This window comes from Ambystoma mexicanum, chromosome 4p (genome assembly GCF_040938575.1).
Source record: "Ambystoma mexicanum isolate Mex_15411 chromosome 4p, UKY_AmexF1_1, whole genome shotgun sequence".
In the NCBI taxonomy this organism is placed as follows: domain Eukaryota; kingdom Metazoa; phylum Chordata; class Amphibia; order Caudata; family Ambystomatidae; genus Ambystoma; species Ambystoma mexicanum.
In genome coordinates, this window is record NC_090927.1 from 399,839,535 (window position 1) to 399,860,702 (window position 21,168).

Here is a 21,168-nt window from a genome sequence, read left to right on the forward strand (position 1 = left end):
GTCTCACCTGTGATCGGGATCTCCCTTGTTCGGCCGCATGACTCTTCCTGTGGGTGGTTCGGGTCTTGAGTAGGCTCGCCCGAGCCTCGTCAGGTTGCAGAGCGTGTTCAGAGTTCCGGGAAGTTCGTGGTTCCAGGGTGTCCAGGATTAGCGATAAACAAGCAATGTAGGGGGGAAGTCCAGGAACAGAAAAAAAGGCAAGGAAGGAAGAATGAGGATCAAGGAAGCAAATATAGAGAGCAAACACACATCGGGTCACTATCTAAGATAGCGTTGAGATGCGCGGACCCGCAGGGGCGTGACCAATTTATAGTACGTGCTACGACATGAAAGCTAGTGCGTAGCACGGAGCTTGATAAGGCCATGTTGGGAGGAACAAGGAGTACAAGCCCTTCGTGACAATGACCATGTGGTCCAGAAGGGGCAATTTCGCCGGGTCATGACAGCATGCCCCCTCCGAAGACTGGTTCCTCCAGGCTTGCCTGGGTGAATAAGATGGAATCTTCTGAGCAAACGAGGGGTCTTTAAATTAGAAACTGGTTCCCATGTTCTCTCGCTAGGGGGGTAGCCTTTCCACTCGACCAGATATTGTAATCAACCCCTTCTATACCTGGAATCACATATCCTGGACACCTCATATTCCAACTGGTCATCCACAACAACAGGTGTGGGTTTGAAGGGTTTTCGAGTAGAACTAATGTAGGGTTTCAACAGGGAAGTATGGAAGACTGGATGTATCTTCTTCCAGGAATCCGGGTGCTTAAGTCGGAAGGAGACAGGATTGATGATCTCCTTTATAGAAAATGGACCATAATAGTGAGGAGCCAATTTGTTTGGTCGTAGATGTCGAGGTAACAGTTTCGAGGCTAGCCAGACTTGATCGCCAACTGAATAGGAAGGTGATGGTCTTCTCTTAGAGTCTGCATATCTTTTGGTTCGAGTCTGGGCCTGTTCTAACTGATCCTTGGCCTCTCTTTGTGAGTCGATCAGCGTCTGAATCCAAGAGTCAAGGGTAGGTACCGGAGTAGATTCTGGAAGAACTGATGGTAAAACAGACGGATGATAACCTTGACTGCAATAGAAAGGGCTGATCTTGAGAGCTGAATGATTTGAGTTATTTTAGGAGAATTCGGCTAAAGGTATAAGGAGAGACCAATCGTCATGAACCTTGGTGGCAAAACAACAAAGATATTGTTACAGGGTTTGATTTACTCGTTCCGTTGCCCCATTGGCTTGTGGATGATAGCCTGAAGAAAGGGCACGTTGGATTCCTAGAACACGACAGAGATGTTTCCAGAATTGTGAAATATATTGAGGTCCCCGATCTGAAATAATCTTGGAAGGGAGGCCATGAAGACGAAAAATATGTTTCAGGAAAATTCCAGCAAGTTCTGAGGAAGATGGTAGTTTATACAATGGTGTAAAATGAGCTAGATGAGTGAACAAGTCAATGGTTACCATGATGGTTGTATATCCTCGGCAAGGTGGTAATTCAACAATGAAGTCAATGGCAATAACTTCCCAGGGTCTGGTTGGCAACGTAGGTTGTAGAAGCAGACCCGCCGGCCTCCGATTATCGTATTTGTTCTGACTACAAATTGCACAGGTCTTGATGTATTGAACTACACTGGGCTTCATCCCTGGCCACCAGAACTGTCTGTAAGCGATATTCAATCAACACTACAGCTAAGTCAATGCCTAGTCTGGGATGCTGAGGAAAACCCTTATTGATGTATTTTTATGTCCAGTTCAGAACTCTGGATGACAACCCTTGTATAACACCCCCCTCTTAGAATCCCCCTGACCCCACTGAGCCAAGAAGAAGGTTTGTTTTGCAAATTAAAAGGTTTATTTGAAAATTTAAACAATATATATATATATATATATCACACTTCTATAAATAAATTGATAATGGATATTACACTTGTGAATTTGATGTGGATCCACAATGGGTAATGTTACAGTGGTACACTTGATTACTTAGGAGTAGTATAGAGGATGATGTAGCTGAAAATGCTTGATGGTTTCAAGGAAATGCAAGGTGGACTAAAATGCAGTACAGCAAATAAACTTGATATGATTTCAACCAACAACAATGTAATCACTTTTTCTCTGGCAATTCACTCCCCCCCCTATGCAATGTAAGAAATGGAAGGAGAGCACACAGTCTTCAAGAATCCCAACAAATCACACTTTATAATGCAATACACAGTTCCAGTTCCCCCAGCAAGCTTAGAGAAAACAGGTTTGAGTTTTAAACACAGGCGAATTACTTTGAAATGTGGTGGCAATGAACTGAAAATGCTAAAATTGATTTTAATTCCCTGCAGGAGGTTCAGGGTGAGGGAGAGATACTTTATATTAGTTCAGGCTCACTTTAGCAATGCTCTATGCGTAACTACCAGGTTGCAAATGGATTTTAACAAAGGAAAGAATGGAGCTGCTATTTTGACAAGTGGAGAAATTGAGCCAAATCGCAAATCGCGGTAAATTTTGTGAGCGCGTGAATCGCGATTACGGTAAAAGTATAAGGAGTAGGAAGTCGTTTCTAGGCTTGTTGGAAAGCGTATATTCTAAGCTTTCAGAGGAAAGTTATATATCGTTCCTAGGACAAACGGTTCCAGAGATACGGACGATTTAATAAGGGTAGATTTTCAGATTTAAAGTAAAACTCAAAATGACAGGTGACAGTTTGCAGCTTCAGAATTGACAGGTGACAGCTGTGCAGCTTTACAAATGACAGATGACACGATTTCTAGGAGGCTGTTCTAATTGTGTTAAAATAGTTTGGATTAGATTATTTTAACTAAGAGATTGGGTTCTGCACAGTTATTACCCGTCAAAAACCTGGTAATAACTCATAGAGCATTGCTAAAGTGAGCCTGAACTAATACCAACAAGCATCTCTCACTCACCCTGAATCTCTAGAGGGAATTAAAATCAGTTAGCACATTTTCCCATACGTTGCCATCACATTTAAAAGCATTTTGGGCCTGTGTTTCAAACTTCTACCTGTTTCCTCTAAGCTTGCTGGGGGGGAACTGAATTTCGTATTGTATTTTATTGCATTCTTGAGAACTTTGTGCTCCTCTTTCCATCTCCTTCCATTTCTTACATTACATAGGGGTGGGGGAGGTGAATTGCCAGAGAAAAAGTGATTACATTGTTGTTGGTTGAAATCATATCAAGTTTATTTGCTGTACTGCATTTTATTCCACCTTGCATTTCCTTGAACCCATAAAGCATTTTCAACTATGTCATCCTCTATACTACTCCTAAGTAATCAAGTGTACCACTGTAACATTACCCATTGTCTATCCACATCATATGTCTCAGTGTACTATCAGATATTAATTTATTATAAAAGTGTGATATATATATATTGTTTAATTTTTCAAATAAACCTTTTAAATTTGCAAAACAGACCTACTTCTTGGCTCAGTGGGGTCAGGGGGATTCTAAGAGAGGGGTGTTATATAAGGGTTGTCATCCAGAGTACATGAACTGGACCTAAAAATATATCAATAAGGGTTTCCCTCAGCATCCAAGACTAGGCATTGACTTAGCTGTAGTGTTGAAGTGAAGCTGCTTAAAAAGTGGGGGCTCATCCGGGATTCTGGGTTAGATCTATCACGTGTGCAGATTAATACAGTGTGCTAACTGACAGGAGACATACATCCAGTCGGATCACCACGCTGTGTTACCCTGTCAAGCACTCCTCAAAGGAACGCTCTAAGGAAACGGTCTGATTTGCAAAAATAAAATACAAACTTCTGTAAATCAGGAAGGAACTCAAGTTCCAGAATGACGACACTGGTAGATATCAAAATAGCCAGAGAGCACTTCTTACATAAGCTATTTGTGAGAGGTGAGTGGACTCATCAGGACCAAACGGTCTGGTTGCAGGCGAACGTGCAACAGGTCACTGAAACAGGGTCAGATATATGGAGAGATCAGGGTCCCCTACATGTGGCCCTGAGTGAACTATATATGCCCCCTAAAGCCAAAGATGAACATAATAAGATTGCCAGGATAGCGGCATATTTGTACCTATATATGGGAGCCATGCAGGACAAATGAGCTGAAGGCCAAGATCTGGCAAATAGGCAACAGATGGCGTTAGAGAAGGCCCAATCTGATCTGGACTCTTCTGAGCAGAGGCTGCTCAGGAGCCAGGAGTCAGAAAAGGACAGCAGACAGTACATCACTAAAATAAAGGAGGATATGGATGTGCTGCAACAGGAAAAGGCTGACCAGGATACCAGATTTCTGGCCTTGCAGAAGGAGTACCAAGAAGGTTTGGACTCCAGACTGCAGAGCCAGAAAAAGCTGGGGCAACAGTTAGACTTCAATAGGGCATGTGCTGAGCAGGTAGTCACCCTGCAAAGCCACCTAGATAGGGAGAAGCAGAGAGCAATAAACTGATTTTGAAAGACCTGGATACCCAGGCAGAGTTTGACCAGGAGCGCCAGGAAGCTGGTGCCTTCCAAAGGCAAAGGGACAACCTGGTGGCACAGTTGCAGGCTCTTAGTCAGGAAAGGGATACCTTAGGCCAGGAAGTCTGCTACTTAAAAAGGAAAATGGAAGAAAATCACCTGGCCAATAGGGACACAGCTCAGGAGGTAACCCTCCTGCAGCAAAGACTGGCCCAGTACTCCAGGACCAATGAGGAGGCACAGAGAGAAAATGAGGCTCTCTGCCAGCACAATGATAGGCTCCAGCAACAGGTAGCGATGCCGGAGAGACTGATAGAGTCTAGTAAGGCCTTAACTGAGGAACTGAAAGCACAGGCTCTTGCATTGCAACAGGGAACAGGGGCGGATAGAGATGAGGTTCGCTGGGAAAGAGAAACTCCTGAGCATAACCTCAGGAGCCCTAGTACCAGAGGCCTTCATCTCTCCCAGTCCCTGGACTCTGCCACCCCCATGTCCCCTCGCGCACATGAGCCCAAGGCCACGGGGATGGCATATTACTATCCAGCTAGAAGTATGGGGCTCATAGGCCAGTACCTACCTGGAATGGATGGGCGGGCATCTGGGTATGGGCACCCAAGCACATTGCAATTTAGTGGGGAACCCCAGGAGAGTAGGCCCATTAAGGGCATCCTGAAAACGTCTGCCCAGTTAGGTCAGTGGGGGGGTACCCATCAAATCCTGGCAGCAAGGAGGGATCTGAAGACTCCTCTGAGCGTCACAGGACACAGGAGACCAGGTCCCCACATTCTGCCAGCTATTCCCAGGCTTGCAGAATCCGGGAAAACCTGGAAGATCAGACGGGCACCTCTGGGAGCAGTGCTTTGGAGTCAGAGGATGAATGGACTAGGGTGGCCCGAACCAAAAAGGCCAATAAGGCAAAAAGGGCCTTGCTTAAGGACCCATTGAAACAAATAAAGGCAATAAGGAGTGTCATCACGCCTTATCATAAGAACGCCAAGTATTCTGTTTGGGAACACTTGGAGCTCTATGAGCAAATGATGGAGACTTTCCATTTGAAGGACAGCAGTAGCTGCATCCAGTAAGTCAAATGGACCTTCTCACCAGAATACTCCAGTTTCTTTGCAGGGATGGAGGATCAAAACCATTCACGGTGGTCCACATACAGGGCGGCCATCTTGAAAAAAAATTCTGTGCACAGAAATCCTCAAGAGGCTCGCAAGGAAGCCTACAATTTGCAATGTGGGGAGGATCAGGCCCCACAAGAGTTTGTGCAAGAATTAAAGTGTGCTTTTGAGCAGACCACCAGAAGGGTGCGCACGGATAGCAGAGAATTTATCAATACGTTTTTCCATGCCTTACCGAAATACATAATGACCCAGCTCGTGAGAGATTTTCATGAGAAAAGATCTTTAGACTGGGTCATTGAACAGGCTACCCGGATCTATGTGTGTGTGAACAACGGTAAGAGCTTCATCAGCGAAGCCATGTTCCCCCAACTCCCAAAAGATCCAGCCATTCCCACATTCAAACTGATAGACAAATGGGAAATGGACCTGGAAGCACCCAATTCCAAACATCTCCTGCCAAGCAGGTGCATGCTCAAAATCTCCATTGGCAGCAAGAGCATAGTCCATAATTGTTGGGTTGTGCGAGACGTCACTGCCGCCTTTTACTTAGGCAGTGACATTCTCAATCGCTTTGCCATTAGTTTGGACCTAATAAACTTCAAAGCTTGGTGCCGATTAGCAGATAATCCCATGGGCTTTGATGATCAAGAAAAAGCATTTAGGTCAGCTCAATTGCTACCTTATGCAGTTGAAATTCAGCTTAAGGAGGAAGTCACCATCCCAGAAAGGACCCGACAATTCTCCCTGGAAGTGAAAGTTAACAGAGGACAAAAATTGAAAAACCCTGATGCTTATATTCATCTAAATTCTTCTCTCCAACAGCAAGGGTTAGGGGTAAACCCAACACCATTAGTCAACATAGAACATGACACCATTCCAATAGAGGTGGATAACAGCGACTTAAAGAGTATTACTCTAGCCGCAGGCACCATTATTGGAATGGCAGTTGATGACCAACATTTCTCGATTGATTTAGGAAATGAACTGTTAGGACTGATCCCCAAGGACTGTTTTGACAGTGACAGTGAGGACAATACAACACCAGACAGGATTTTCACCCGGCATGGGGGGAACTTCCTGGTGTACACTTCTTGCCCTTATGGTAAGGAAGATGTGACTTGTGACTTCAGGAGGGATGAGGTGATTTTCCAGGTCCATGAGGGCTGCCTTTCCCACCTGAAGCCTCCAGTCCAAATCAGCACCCTGACCAGGGACTTCTCCACCCAGCTGGAGGAGGCCGCTGAGATAGCCAAACCAGAAGTCTTTCCAGGCTTCAGGCAGATGGTGGAAGAGAGAGTTAACCTAGCTGATGCTTGTGTGACTCTGGAACAGAAGCAAAAGTTGAAACAAGTTTTCTTGGATTTCCAAGATCTCTTTGCGGTAGACTCATATGACTGTGGTCGCACCGACATTCACACCACAACCATTCCCACGGACCCTGGAATGACTCCAGTGTTTGTGAAGCAATATCGTTTGCCTTTCGCATCCATGGAGTCCCTTACTGAAATAATTAAGAACCTTGAGTCCCGGGGAATAATCCGTCCAGTACACAGCACCTTCAATAATCCGGTGCTGGGAATATTGAAGCCAAACGGCCAGTGGAGACTCTGTGCCGACCTTACGGAGCTCAACAAATGGGTCCATACTTCCCGATGGCCTCTGCACTACATTGACCATGGGCTGGCCCAGATTCAAGGGTCACAAGTATTCACTGCAATAGACCTGCCCACTGGATACTGGACCGTGCCTGTCAGTAGGGAGGACCAATACAAACTGGCTTTTACCTTTGGGGGCCAGCAGTACACATGGACCGGACTCCCTTCGGATACTTCAAGTCCGGCAATGAATTCAACATTTTCCTACATAAGGCCATGCCCGACTTGGGTCCGAGGGGTAACCTGGCTTATGTAGATGATGTCCTCATCAAAAGTTCATCTGTGGAGGAACACATAGCGGAGATCCGTTATGTTCTGACACAGTTGAGGGCCACCGGAGCAAAACTTTCCTTTCAGAAAGCACAGTGGTGTAGAACCCGTGTTAATTTCTTGGGGCATGAGATTACTCCTCAGGGTCTCTGTCCCCAAGAAAAGAAATTGGAAGCACTCCAGAAACTGAAAGACCCCACAACTCTCCGGGAACTAAGGAGCATCCTTGGACTGACTAATTACAGCAGAAAGTTCATTGAAGGCTACACAGAGATCACTAGACCCCTGATTCATCTCTTGAAGGGGGGGTCAAGTGGGAATGGGGTCCAGAACAATCCGAGGCAGTAAGACAACTCAAAAGAAGCCTCTCACAAGCACCTTGCCTAGCTTACCCTGTCAGAAACAAGGAGTTCTTCCTGGAGACAGGGTTCTCTAATACGTGCTTGACGGCAGTATTATACCAAAAGCATGACAAGGTAAATAAAGTAATCTCCTATGCGAGCAAAACTTTATCCTCTGTGGAGGAAAAATTCAACGATTGTGAGAAGGCACTCCTGGCAACGGTGTGGGCATTGAAGAATTACCGCCCGTTCATCCAGGGGGAACACATCATAGTGGAGACTCCACACCAGCCTCTGCAATATCTCCAAAGTGACAGGATCCGGGCCGGAAATTTGAGTAATTCCTGAATTACTTCCTGGTTTCTGTCAATGCAAGGCTTTCGTGTGGAGGTCAGATATGGCCAAAACAAGCGGAGTCCCCTCGCGCAAGGTCTGGCTGACTTGCATGATTGTGCCAGGGAAAACTGTCTCGAGGACGAAAGCCTAAAAATCAAGGACAACATGGAGGCATACCTTAATTCCCCCCACAAAGTCTTTGAAGAAGACAAGTGTGAGGGAATGCCCACTGTCTATGTGGATGGATGCTCTTACCATGTTGACAACAACGGGGAGAAAGAACTGTTGGCCGGCGTAGGGAACGCATGGGTGAATGAGTCCCCAGAACCCTCTGCTGGATACAAAATTGGTCCCCGAAGTAGTCAGGTGGCAGAGTTGATGGCTGTGCATCAGGCCATCCTCACTGACTTCCAACATCAACTCCACGAACTAGTCATAATCACAGATTCGGATTATGTACGGAACGGGTTCGTGGAGCACCTTGTTAATTGGAAAACCAGAGGCTTGTTATGTGCTAATAACAAACCCTTGAAACATGAGAAGTTAATTCAAAACATCGATGATCTGGTCACATCGAATGGGATGACCATCTACTGGAAAAAGATCAAGGGTCATTCCAAAGTAGAGGGACCAGACAAAACTGAAAATGACTTAGCTGATCAGCTGGCCAAAACCGGGGCCATCCAAGGGGATCTAATAGAAATAGAGTCCCTGTTGGGGGAAATCCAGGCCACTGCCATCACTAGGTCCCAGACCAATGCTCACAATGATTTTTCAACTGCACAGTGGAGTAAGGAGACCCCTGATGCTGATTTGATTACAGCTCAGAAGGGGGATCCAATAATTGGTAAGTTTTACCAACACGTTGAGGACCCTGAGAACTTTCCCCTGACGGATACCGATTACATTGGGAAAGAGGACCTAAGAGTGTTGATGAAATGTCCAAAAAGGTTCCGAATCCAAGACGGTTTGTTGGTAAGGAAATCCCAAGCTGGCCATGATCAGTGGGTGGTCCCTACCTCATTCTGAAGCCTGATGTTAAGTCACGCCCATGATGCGGCCACCGCCGGTAATAGGGGGTTTCACACAACACTGGAAATCTTAAGAGAGCTTGCATACTGGCCACACATGGGCCAGGACCTCAACCAGTATTTGAAGGGTTGTCTTGTGTGTGCACAATTTCAGCCATCATCCCTCACGCACTGTGCACCTCTCCAAAAGAGGGGGATGACACTGCCATGGTCAGATTTGCAAATCGACTTTGTAGGCCCTGTTATTCGCTCGTCTAGAGGAAACAAGTACATGTTGACATGTTGAGTACATGCTTGTTTACCAAGTGGGTGGAATGTCTCCCGGCCCCAAACTGCAAGGCAGAAACAGCAGCTGCCCTGATGATTAACCACATCTTTTCCCGTTTTGGTCTACCTCAAAGGACAGGCAGGGTTAGCCACTTCACCAGTGAAGTAATGACAAAGATGTGGGAGATACTGGGGGTCAAAAGGAAGCTACATATTGCTTACAGGACAGCTTCTTCTGGAGCAGTGGAGAGATACAACCAAACCATTGTGAGCATATTAAAAAAGTTTGTGGCAGATTCTTGGCCAAGTTGGGATATCCGACTACCTCTGGTCCTAATGGCCATCAGATCTCCCCCTTCATCTGCAACTAAAATGTCACCATTTGAGTTGATGACTGGACGCAAGATGGTGCTTCCCCAGCATTTGCTCTACAGGACCCAAGAGCAGACATTGATAAATGCCTCCACAACTCATGAGTATGTGGAGAATTTTAGGAAACACCTCCAACATGCTTTTGCGTATGCTCAGCGGAATCTAGAAAGATCAGCTGATAGCATGAAGACCCACTACGACCTGAAAACCACCAGGAAAGTATACGAGGTGGAGGACCGGGTCTATCTATACAATTTCCAAAGGAACCAGGCCAAACAGCGAAAATGTTTGCCTACATGGAAGGGACCCTTTGAAATTATAGACAAGATCTCCCATGTTGCCTACAAAATCCGCATCCCCAAAGGTAATTTGGCGGAAGGGGAAGATAAGTGGGTCCATATTAATCAGCTGAAGTGTTGCCATCCCAGGCACACTTTGCAGCAACTGGAGGAGTCCTCTGCAATACCAGAGGGGGCCGCTCCAGAGTAATTCAGTTCAAACCCTAAAATATTCCACATATCAAAAATATAGTAACGTAATGCAAATGTTCCCTGTTATATATTGTTCTTAAAATCAGACTGCAAAATGCATTTGGATGTATAAAATGTACATGTTCGCCACACCATTAATAGTGGTGGAAAAATGTCTAGGAATGTGTATTGCCGCTTTTGCTTTATCATCCTAGGAGAGAGGAAACCATGGAGACTGACCAAGGAGGACGACCGGGGACCGGGAGCAGAGACCCGATGGGCCCGAGGTACCGCCCAATATTCCCATCAGGACCAGCAAGGAGACCTGATTGATCGACTGGAGGGAGGAAAAGATGCTGAACTGTGCCATCTATGGAATTGGAAGAAGAGGAGGCGAACATCCCAGATCTTGCGAGTTCCATCAGTGAAAGGACATAATGGCCATCGCAAGAGGGGGTGCTTGTGAGATGTTTTTACCCATGCATCCAAGCCCTACCATAAAACTGTGCAGTACTGGCATGGAAAACATCATGATGGCCAGAACTCCCCAGAGAGTGCACAGGGAAAACATGAAGAATAGGCTGCCACCCATTTTTGCCTATGTTGTGAGCACAGGAGGGCACTGCCTAAAATCACCATTGGGCTACACACACAGTAGCCTGAAACCATTGGGAATGGCAATGCTGATTGCCAAAAAGCAACTCAGAACTGTGGGGAATTCATTTTCCTAATCCCAAAAATGGTTGCAATACCGGTACTCACCACTATCAGAAAGCCGGCGTTTTAAAACCACCAGACTTTAGTGCAAAACTGAACAGAGGAACCCAAACCAGACCAAGGAAAGTCTTGCTAAGAGGTGGATACAATGTAAAACTATATTCTGAAATGACTTGAAGGAAGTAATTATTTAATGTATAGGTAAAAATTGGAAGTTTGATTTAAACTGGGAACTAAAGTGACATTTAGCTGAATTCTGCCTGACAACTACCCCCGACAGGAGAAACCTGCTCAGCCACTCTTCCCAGGCCTAGCTGCATCCTGCTTCCCCACCAAAAGGAGTTGACACCTCTCTGATTAGATTAGGGGAGGGGCACCGCAGGAGGTTGAACAAAGCCTTGTCCTGGACTCAGGCAAATGTTATATTGGGGGGGCCGTAAAGTGGCTTCCTCTTGGGAGAAGTGGGGGGAGAAATGCCTCTGGGAGCCACCCGAGCTGGAGGCGGGGTCAGACAGAAGCTTCCCCCATGTGCTTTGGAACCTAAACCACACCCATCTGGGCCAGAGCATAATGTTAAAAAAGATGGATAATTCATAGTATGGACTTGTCAGAATTATATAAGTAATATCATTATTCTTGTGATTTTTCTGTGCACGTTTTAAGAGGTGTTAGGAGCCTGTGGTGTATGCTGGGGGGTTGCTAGTGGAAAATGGGTCTTACTCCAAATGTCTGCATGTTAAAAATCTGACACTTCATCAATTAATGTCCATACTCCTTGCGCACCTGTGTGCATTTTTTGATAAATGTCCGATATTGGTAAACCAGTCAAAAAGCGCAAAATGTTGTCATTTTTTAATGCAAGCCCCCAGGAAGATCAGAGGCAGACAAGCGTGGACCATAAGGAATATATAATGTGTACATGTAATTTCAACAAATTGTGTATCTGGGAAATATGTATTTGAATCAAATATAGATTTGTGGGCAAATTGACCAGGGGAGGCTCCTCTGACCCATAAACAGACCTCATCATGATGACAATCCATTTCTTTCCCCCAATCATGGGAGAGGGTAGAATTGGGCCAAGCCAATGACAAGTAGAGAGGGGCAGGCTTAGCTAGGCCCAAGCACACACCCATTTTCAAAACACATAAAAAGAGACTGCTGGGACAGGTAGAGACATTCAATTCCATTTTCTGCGGGACGCTCTGCCGGGAGACTCCAGACTTCACATCCATCAATCTTCAGAGACCAGAAATTTACTTCAGAACTTAAAGCAAGGGCCTAGACCCACAAACTGAGAACTCTTCTCAGCAGGCCTAAGCATCCTTAAAATCATTTGCAAACTATTCCACAGCCGGGCGAGCTGTCTGAATTCTTTTGCCAAGAACTTTTGCCAGGACCCAGAAAGCAGTGTTACATCCAGAATCCACTTGATCCAGACCAGAAAGCAGAGTAGTATCCAGAACCAGAGGTCGCTGTATCCAGAGAGGCTAGACCAGCAGACCAGACCAGACCCAAACCTCTGTGAGCAGAACCAGAGATCCAGATCACTGTGAGCAGAACCGGTGCCTGATTGACCCGCCGAGCAGAGAGAACCGCCGCTGGACGTGTTGACCAGATCCGTGACGAGGCCTATTTCAAATTTATATTGTGAGTACCTAGCAGAACTGTGCAGAACCAATCTCTTAGTTAAAATAATTTAATCCAAACTATTTTAACCTAATTAGAACAGCCTCCTGCAAACCGTGTCATCTGTCATTTGTAAAGCTGCACAACTGTCACCTGTCAATTCTGCAGCTGCAAGCTGTCGCCTGTCATTTTGAGTTTTACTTTAAATCCGAAAAACTACCTTTATTAAATCGTCCGTATATCTCTTGAACCGTTTGGGCTAGGAACGAAATTTAACTTTTAATTTTAAAGCTGTGATTCTAGGATTTCCAACAAACCTAGAACCGACTTCCTACTCCCTATACTTTTTTCAAAATTTACCGCGATTTGCGATTTTGGCTCAATTTCTTCACTTGTCAAAATAGCAGCTCCATTCTTTCCTTTGTTAAAATCTGTTTGCAACCTGGTAATAACTCATAGAGCATTGCTAAAGTGAGCCTGAACTAATACCAAAAAGCATCTCTCACTCACTATGAATCTCTAGAGGGAATTAAAATCAGTTAGCACATTTTCCCATCCGTTGCCATCACATTTAAAAGCATTTTGGGCCTGTGTTTCAAACTTCTACCTGTTTCCTCTAAGCTTGCTGGGGGGCGAACTGAATTTCGTATTGTATTTGATTGCATTCCTGTGAACTGTGTGCTCCTCTTTCCATTTCCTTCCATTTCTTACATTGCATAGGGAGGGGTGAATTGCCAGAGAAAAAGTGATTACATTGTTGTTGGTTGAAATCATATCAAGTTTATTTGCTGTACTGCATTTTATTCCACCTTGCATTTTCTTGAACCCATAAAGCATTTTCAGCTACCTCATCCTCTATACTACTCCTAAGTAATCAAGTGTACCACTGTAACATTACCCATTGTGGATCCACATCATATGTCTCAGTGTACTATCAGATATTAATTTATTATAAACGTGTGATATATATATATTGTTTAATGTTTCAAATAAACCTTTTAAATTTGCAAAACAGACCTACTTCTTGGCTCAGTGGGTCAGGGGGATTCTAAGAGAGGGGTGTTATATAAGGGTTGTCATCCAGAGTACATGAACTGGACCTAAAAATATATCAATAAGGGTTTCCCTCAGCATCCCAGACTAGGCATTGATTTAGCTGTAGTGTTGAAGTGAAGCCGCTTAACAGGGCGGGCCAAGCCAGTATGGCCTTCACCTTTGAAGGATCCATACTAATTCCTTCTGAACTAAGGACAAACCCCAGATAGTGAACTGATGTAGCATGAAACAAACATTTTTCTGGTTTGGCTAAGAGTTGATTTTCACAGAGACGTTGAAGTACTGCCTTTACATGTTCTTCATGTTTCAAGGAATCCTTTGAGAAGATCAATATGTCATCCAGGTAGACGAGGTAGACGATAACATTGAGAAATAACATGTCAGAGAACACCCTATCCATAAAACGCTGGAAGACTGCGGGAGCATTAGTCAGAGCAAAGGGAATGACTAGGTATTCAAAGGCTGTTTTCCATTCGTCTCCTTCCCGGATACGGATCAAATGGTAAGCACCTCAGAGATCCAGTTTCGTGAATATCACTGCACCTCTCACAGCTTCAAGGATATCCGAGATCAGGGGTAGTGGGTATCTGTCTTTCAGGGTGTGTTGATTTAGGCCCTGATAGTCCAGGCAAGGTCTGAGCTCTTTGGTATCCTTTTTAGGAACGAAGAACAATGAAGCACCAGCTGGTGATTTTGAAGGTCTTATGGTGCCATTCTCAAGATTAGTGTCTAGGTATTCCCGGAGGGCTCTCTTTTCTGGTTCTGAAAGGATAAACATCCTGCCAAAGGGAATCACTGCTGAGGGTTCAGTATTTATGGCAAAGTCTTCGGGTCTATGTGGAGGTAAGGCTTGAACGATGGCAGTAGAGAACACATCAGCATACCCTTGATAGATCTCTGGAACTTGTACAATATTGGAAACCATGAGTGGTGTCTCTGGACACCTTGGTGGACTTTTAGGGGCTGTGACTTAGGTATCCAGGTTTAAACAATGGTTCATACAGAACTCTGAGCCCAGGAATAAGGATCCGGCCGTCCAGTTGATATATGGATTGTGCCTTTGTAACCAGGGCATGCCCAAAACCAAGGGGTAATGGGCTGATTTTATAATGTCAAACACAATTCTTTCTTGATGATGATTTATGGAAAGATGGATCTCCCTTGTTTGCAGGCTTATGGGTCCTGAGGAAAGAGGTCTTCCGTCATTTGTTTCCACTGGCTGTGAAAAACTTCTTGCTTCATACGAAATGTTATGACTTCTGACCCAATCTTGATCAATGAAGACTCCCATTGCTCCGCAATCCACCAAGGCCAGTATGGGATAGACCTTGTCCTTGGATGGCGATAAAAAGGCCTGTAATATCACCAATTTGTTTTGTCCAGGAGAGTTCAAGGATGGAATTGATGTGGAGCAAACATCGCTCTCCCGAAACCTTGCTCCATTTAGGATCGGGAGCTGGCGTTTCCCGAGCGTTGGGGAGGAGCCAGAGGACATTCTTTAACTAGATGTTTATCCGAGGCACAATACATGCATAAGCCTGTGTGTATTCTTCTTAACCTTTCCTGCAAGGAAATTGGTCCACGAAAGGCTCCAATTTGCATGTGTTCAGAATCAGTGCCCGGACTCTTGGCAGATTCTGTCCTTGTAGTATTCTCTAGGGAGTATCTTTGAATTGATACTTTATTCTTTTTTCTTTTCGGCCTTTCTTTCTTGGGTTCTAAAGTCTATTTGCATAGACAAGTCCAGGAGGGCCTATAATGAACTAGAACGTGCCACCCTGGCTAGCTCGTCCTTAATCTCTTCATTTAGACCTCTGCGAAACAAAGTAAAACTGGCTTCCAGGGGCCAGTCCGCCTCTTTGGCTAGCTGTTTGAATCTGGTAACATAGGTCAACATGTCTTGGGATCCTTGTTGGAAGTCAAGTAGCTTTTCATGAGCACTGTGAACCAGCTCTGGTCGTTCGAACATGGTCTTGAGTTCCGCAATGAACCCTTCATAATCATCCAGGAGAGCATCCCCTGAATTGAGTAATGGAGTCGCCCATGTAAGGGCATTACCGCAAAGATGCGATATTATGAAGCCCACCTTAGCCCTAGGAGTTGTGAAATAGTAGGGCTTAAAGGTAAAATGTACCAAATAAGAATCCAGGAATCCACGTAAGGTCTTTGTTGAACCGTCGTATTTATCAACCACTCCTTCCAACAATACGTCCTTGTTCGTGGAGTCGCGTGACAAGACGAGCTGTCTTAGCGCCGCATTCTCAGCTTTTATATTCTGCATCTCTGTGGAAAGTTCTTGCATTCCGCGCATAAGGTCCTGAATAGCATTCTCCATGGTAGAATCCGTATTGATCGTTCGGCATCTCAAACTGTCATAAATCTCCCCCACGTCTCACCTGTGATCGGGATCTCCCTTGTTCGGCCGCAGGACTCTTCCTGTGGGTGGTTCGGGTCTTGAGTAGGCTCGCCTGAGCCTCGTCAGGTTGCAGAGCGTGTTCAGAGTTCCGGGAAGTTCGTGGTTCCAGGGTGTCCAGGATTAGCGATAAACAAGCAATGTAGGGGGGAAGTCCAGGAACAGGAAAAAAGGCAAGGAAGGAAGAATGAGGATCAAGGTAGCAAATGTAGAGAGCAAACACACGTCAGGTCACTATCGAAGATAGCGTTGAGACGCGCGGACCCGCAGGGGTGTGACCAATTTATAGTACGTGCTACGACGTGAAAGCTAGTGCATAGCACGGAGCTTGGTACGGCCATGTTGGGAGGAACAAGGAGTACAAGCCCTTCGTGACAATGACCATGAGGTCCAGAAGGGGCAATTTCGCAGGGTCATGACAATAGGTTATTTATAACGGGTTTAATACCCAGAGGTTTCTAAGCATGGACCCGAGGATCAAACCTGTGTTGCTCCGTGTCTTCTTGCTCCCAAGGCAAGCACGTTGCCCCTGAGCTATCCTCCCAAGACCCTGAGTTATCCTCCCAAGAATGATGGTGGAAGGCAAAATAATTGGTCATTGTGAAAGTGGGGATGTGTTTTGATTTCAATGTAACTCATACTGTTCATTGCTTTTGGCAATTATACTATATAATAAAAGGCCAGATGCATGCTTTTCCAAAGCCGTCCTGCCTGTTTCACCTGTTATCACCGCTAGAGGGAGCTGCTGCCTTACTTATACAACAATAAGACTTCAAGTGTATCTTCCAGGAAAACAAAATGTATATTTCATGATGTCACTACTAGATGGAGCTGTTGCCTTACACATAAAATAATGAGAGTTTAAGTTCATCTTCCAGGCAATGGAGTCCTATTTCTCTAACAAAATAAACAACTTTTCTTAATGTACTATGTAATTATCAATTGTAATATTTCTTGGTAGGTATTATTATATCAATAATATTCTTCATGTACATTTTAAAATTTATTTGACTTAAATGTACTTCATTTATGTCTACGTTGAATCATGCTGCATGGGAATTGTATTACTCTGACAAGACCCATAAGTGGAATCCAAGACAATGAGTAGCAGTTACAACAATTGAACATATGTACTATGTTGAACTTTCAACAGATTCTATGAGATTTTGTTTGAGGTTACTTCTCCTTCACGTGAAAGGAGCAAGACCCTTTACACATTTCTTTTCTATTCATATAAATTACGTTAACATAGACCACATGATATATTTACACACTGAAAATGTCTTCCTTTACGCACATTAGCCTGTGTACATGAGCTTCGGCACTAGCAACATAATGAAAGACAAACGTTATGCCCCATCCTATGTGGGGTCTCCAACCCTGGGTACTCCAGATGTTTTTGACTACCACTCCAATATTGAGAGTTGTAGTCAAAAACATCTGGAGAGCTGCAGGTTTCAAACTCCTGCCTGTGCTGTAGTTAAAGCTACTTGCTCTCCGGGATTGGAAAAATGACGAATATCTTCAAACTGACTACTAGATTTCAGAAATGGTTTAGCTGACAACAATGTTGTTGAGAGTGCTATCCAGGTCAGTTACTTTCAGAAATGTACTGCAACCTTTTCTGTAACTACTTACTTAACTATTTAAACAAAGACGAATACTCTCAGGTTACATTTTTCCCTTAATGTCTCTATTTTTCACACTTAATCTACTCCTTTGACACTGTCCCTGCACCCTCAGATCTGTTAAATAAGGAAACACAACAATGGATGTGGCTCTTACATAGGAGTGCAGTGCACCAACTGATTTGTTCTAAGTAAACCAAACGCTCATTGGTGTACAATGTAAACATCATGAGGCTCTATTCCAATGAGCCGTGATTTAAGAGTAAGAAACATGTATAAAAGCCTTCAACAAGCATTTACACATATTTCTTATGTCAGGGCTCATATTCAATGTTTTGTATGGTGGAGAGCAGGGGTGGAACCCAACTTGCCTTTCAGCACCTCCCTTTCTTTCCATCATACATATCCAGCAACATGTACACCAGCATGGATTTACATGCCTGCACAAATGCTGTGGATCCCTAAGGGTGCAAAACAGCCAAAAGAGATTGCTTAGATCAGAGTTCTGCAATCGTTGGCTCTCCAGATGTTTTGTTGTAAGACTCACATGAACCCTTACCATGGACTAAATTTGCTAGGGCTAATGGGAGATGCAGTCCAACGCAACGGCAGAGCCGAAGGTTGGAGTCCCCTGGTTAAGATGATCAAAGCATATGAAAGGGGGAATGTATGCTATTAGATGGTTTGGCAAATTGGAAATAGGCATCTGTTGCTGCTTGTTCTAAGTATGTTTAACTGTGCAAAAACGTTATTAATTCTGCAGGTTGCTCTATAATCCTTGTTAAAAAACATGTAAATGTTGAGGCACACGTGGGCATATTATAATATGAATGCATGCACATTGCACTTTAGGGTTTATGAGGAATTATGTGTTATTTCACGTTGATATTTTGCCAAAAATGAAAGGAAATGTGTTTTGTCTTTTAGTTTTATTTGTCGGAAAATATTGTTTGTTGGTGTATGTATTTATTTTTTATTGCAATATATGTGATTGTAATGATATATTTTTACACAATGAATTATAATATTTAGTTTGCTCATGATTAATAAATAGCAATTGATAGTATGTTTTTCTATGAATGAATAAATGCATTTTTTATATGGGACAGCTTGGTTAATATCATTAAAAACTCATGAATCAATATACCTTAGAGGCATCAATGCCGTATATGTTTTCAGAAGAACTTGAGGTTCTCGTTTATAAAAAAAAGAGATATAAAGTGATCAATACAATAAATGATTAGCTAAATTGACTCATGAAGAGATTTTGTGTTTCCTGTATTCGGATTCCCTGATCCTTTCTTACTGGCATCAAGGGTAAAGCCATCATGATGAGTTGTTTTACAGGTTTTACTTACTACAGTGGTGCAGTCAGTCTGTACATGTTTTTTGACTGTGCCATGGCATTTTTTTTACTGGGCATCAAGTGTAAAGCCAACACAATGAGTGTTGTAACATGGCCATACTGGCCTAGATTGGTGAAGCCGGTCCAGACATGTTTTCTGACTCTGACAGGGTATTTTAACCAGGTAAGCCAACTTAAGTATGATCTTACATGAGACTACTTGTACATACCTGCAGAGCCAGTCTGGACCTATATTCTTAAAGAAAGTATCATTACTGGCATTATGCACAATGCAATCATAGGCGTGCTCTTATTTGAGAATACTTGCATATATTGGAGCAGCCAGCATGCACATGTATGGCACAGCAAGAGTAAACATTTTATATTAGCATGTATTGGGGGAAAATGCATCATTTAAAAATGCATTGTAAAGTGCTGCTGTGCACTGTTGGTGACTTGCATTTATTGGACATTTTGAATGAGATACCCTAAACACTCTATTGCAAACTACATGGCTTTTTAACACATTTTTCACAATAAGTGTGCTGTAAAAATCACTATTTTAACACTTTATTTTAAAAACGAAAATCGGAGGAGACCGCCTCCAAACACCTCTTGTTCGATTTCAGCTCCCATGCTATGCTCAGTCCATCCCTCATATTTGTAGGAAACATGTATGTTCCTCCTATTAAAAAATAGAGCAGCCTCCACTGCTGAAGATTGAATCAGGGTGGATGGACAGGGAAGAGTGGATTCAAGAAAATCATCAAACCAGGGAGTGACTGCAAATTCTACTTACCTTGGTGAGTTGATCCAAAGAAGAGTTTTTCAGAAGAGGGAAGAGTGTATCTGCTTCAAGGAAAGTCTAAATTATGTAGGATTACAACAGGAAATTAATAAGAGTAGTGGGCAAAGGACATGCAACCTCTTATAAAGAATTAAGCATCTTAGCTAGCATAGGATCAGAAATCGATCCCCATCTCAGGATACTCAACAATTATCTGGCTTGTTTTAGACCGCTCCTCCAAAGTGCTGGTTTTGTTTGCCATCTCTGTGCATCCTCCAATGGATGGGATAATGACTCCATTGAGGGTTTTCACCACCTGAGACACAACGCTGTGCGCACTAGTCCCCCACCCATTGTGTTTTGTTCTCCTTACCCTCACTTGCCCCACCCGAGGCAACCGTGTGGGCCCTTCTCTCCCCCTTCTCGCTACAAACTTCCCACACACCCTGATATCCCCACCCCTCCGACCCCACAAAACAATGATATACAGCCACTCTCATGGGTGGTCGAGGAAATGTGTTCTGAAGATGCAGCACCAATTCCCAATGTTCCAGAAGTCGAGAGAGTAAAGGAAAATCCATCAAGCAATGAGAAAGAGATTTCTGGATAGCAATGGTAATGGGAATTGCAGGGCTCATATGTACCAGATGAATAGCAATCTTAACATAAATGGTTCATAATATTTGTATTTAAAAACGTAATATAGTTTGTTCACCATTAACTGTGATGTGGTGTGGAAAAGCAAAGTGTATGAAGTGACAGAGAGATCTTTGACTATTTGAAATAGTTCATTTGAAATGTTATCGGCCAGAGAGATCCTATGTGTATAGTCGTCAACAATGGCCTGAAGAATTTTGTCGTTATAAGTATAGGGTGCCATAGATGTTTGAGAAAGCATAATAATTTGGGCTACTTTTCAAAAAGGCATTGCACAATGGAGCTTTAGGGGCAGCACTGAGGAATTGGCATATCGTAGCATAAGACTGGCAGCTTGAGTAAACCAGCTTGTGATGTTATTGGATAATATGACAGTATCATTAGCTACAGGATAGCCATGTTTCTCGACTTAGGTCCAGGTAATGGGACATATCTTGGATAGCTACTCTACTCCAGGCTGTAGCAACTCTAGGAGGACGAGTAATGTTAGCTGGTGGGCTGCATACACGTTTTGTCATAAAAGGTATGAGAAAGGGATCTAAGTTTGTCATAGTTCTAGGTGAGTCAGAGTCAATACGTTTGCAATGAGAAAACTTGGCATCCCCTAAGTGGCACCCTGCTTGTGATCTTA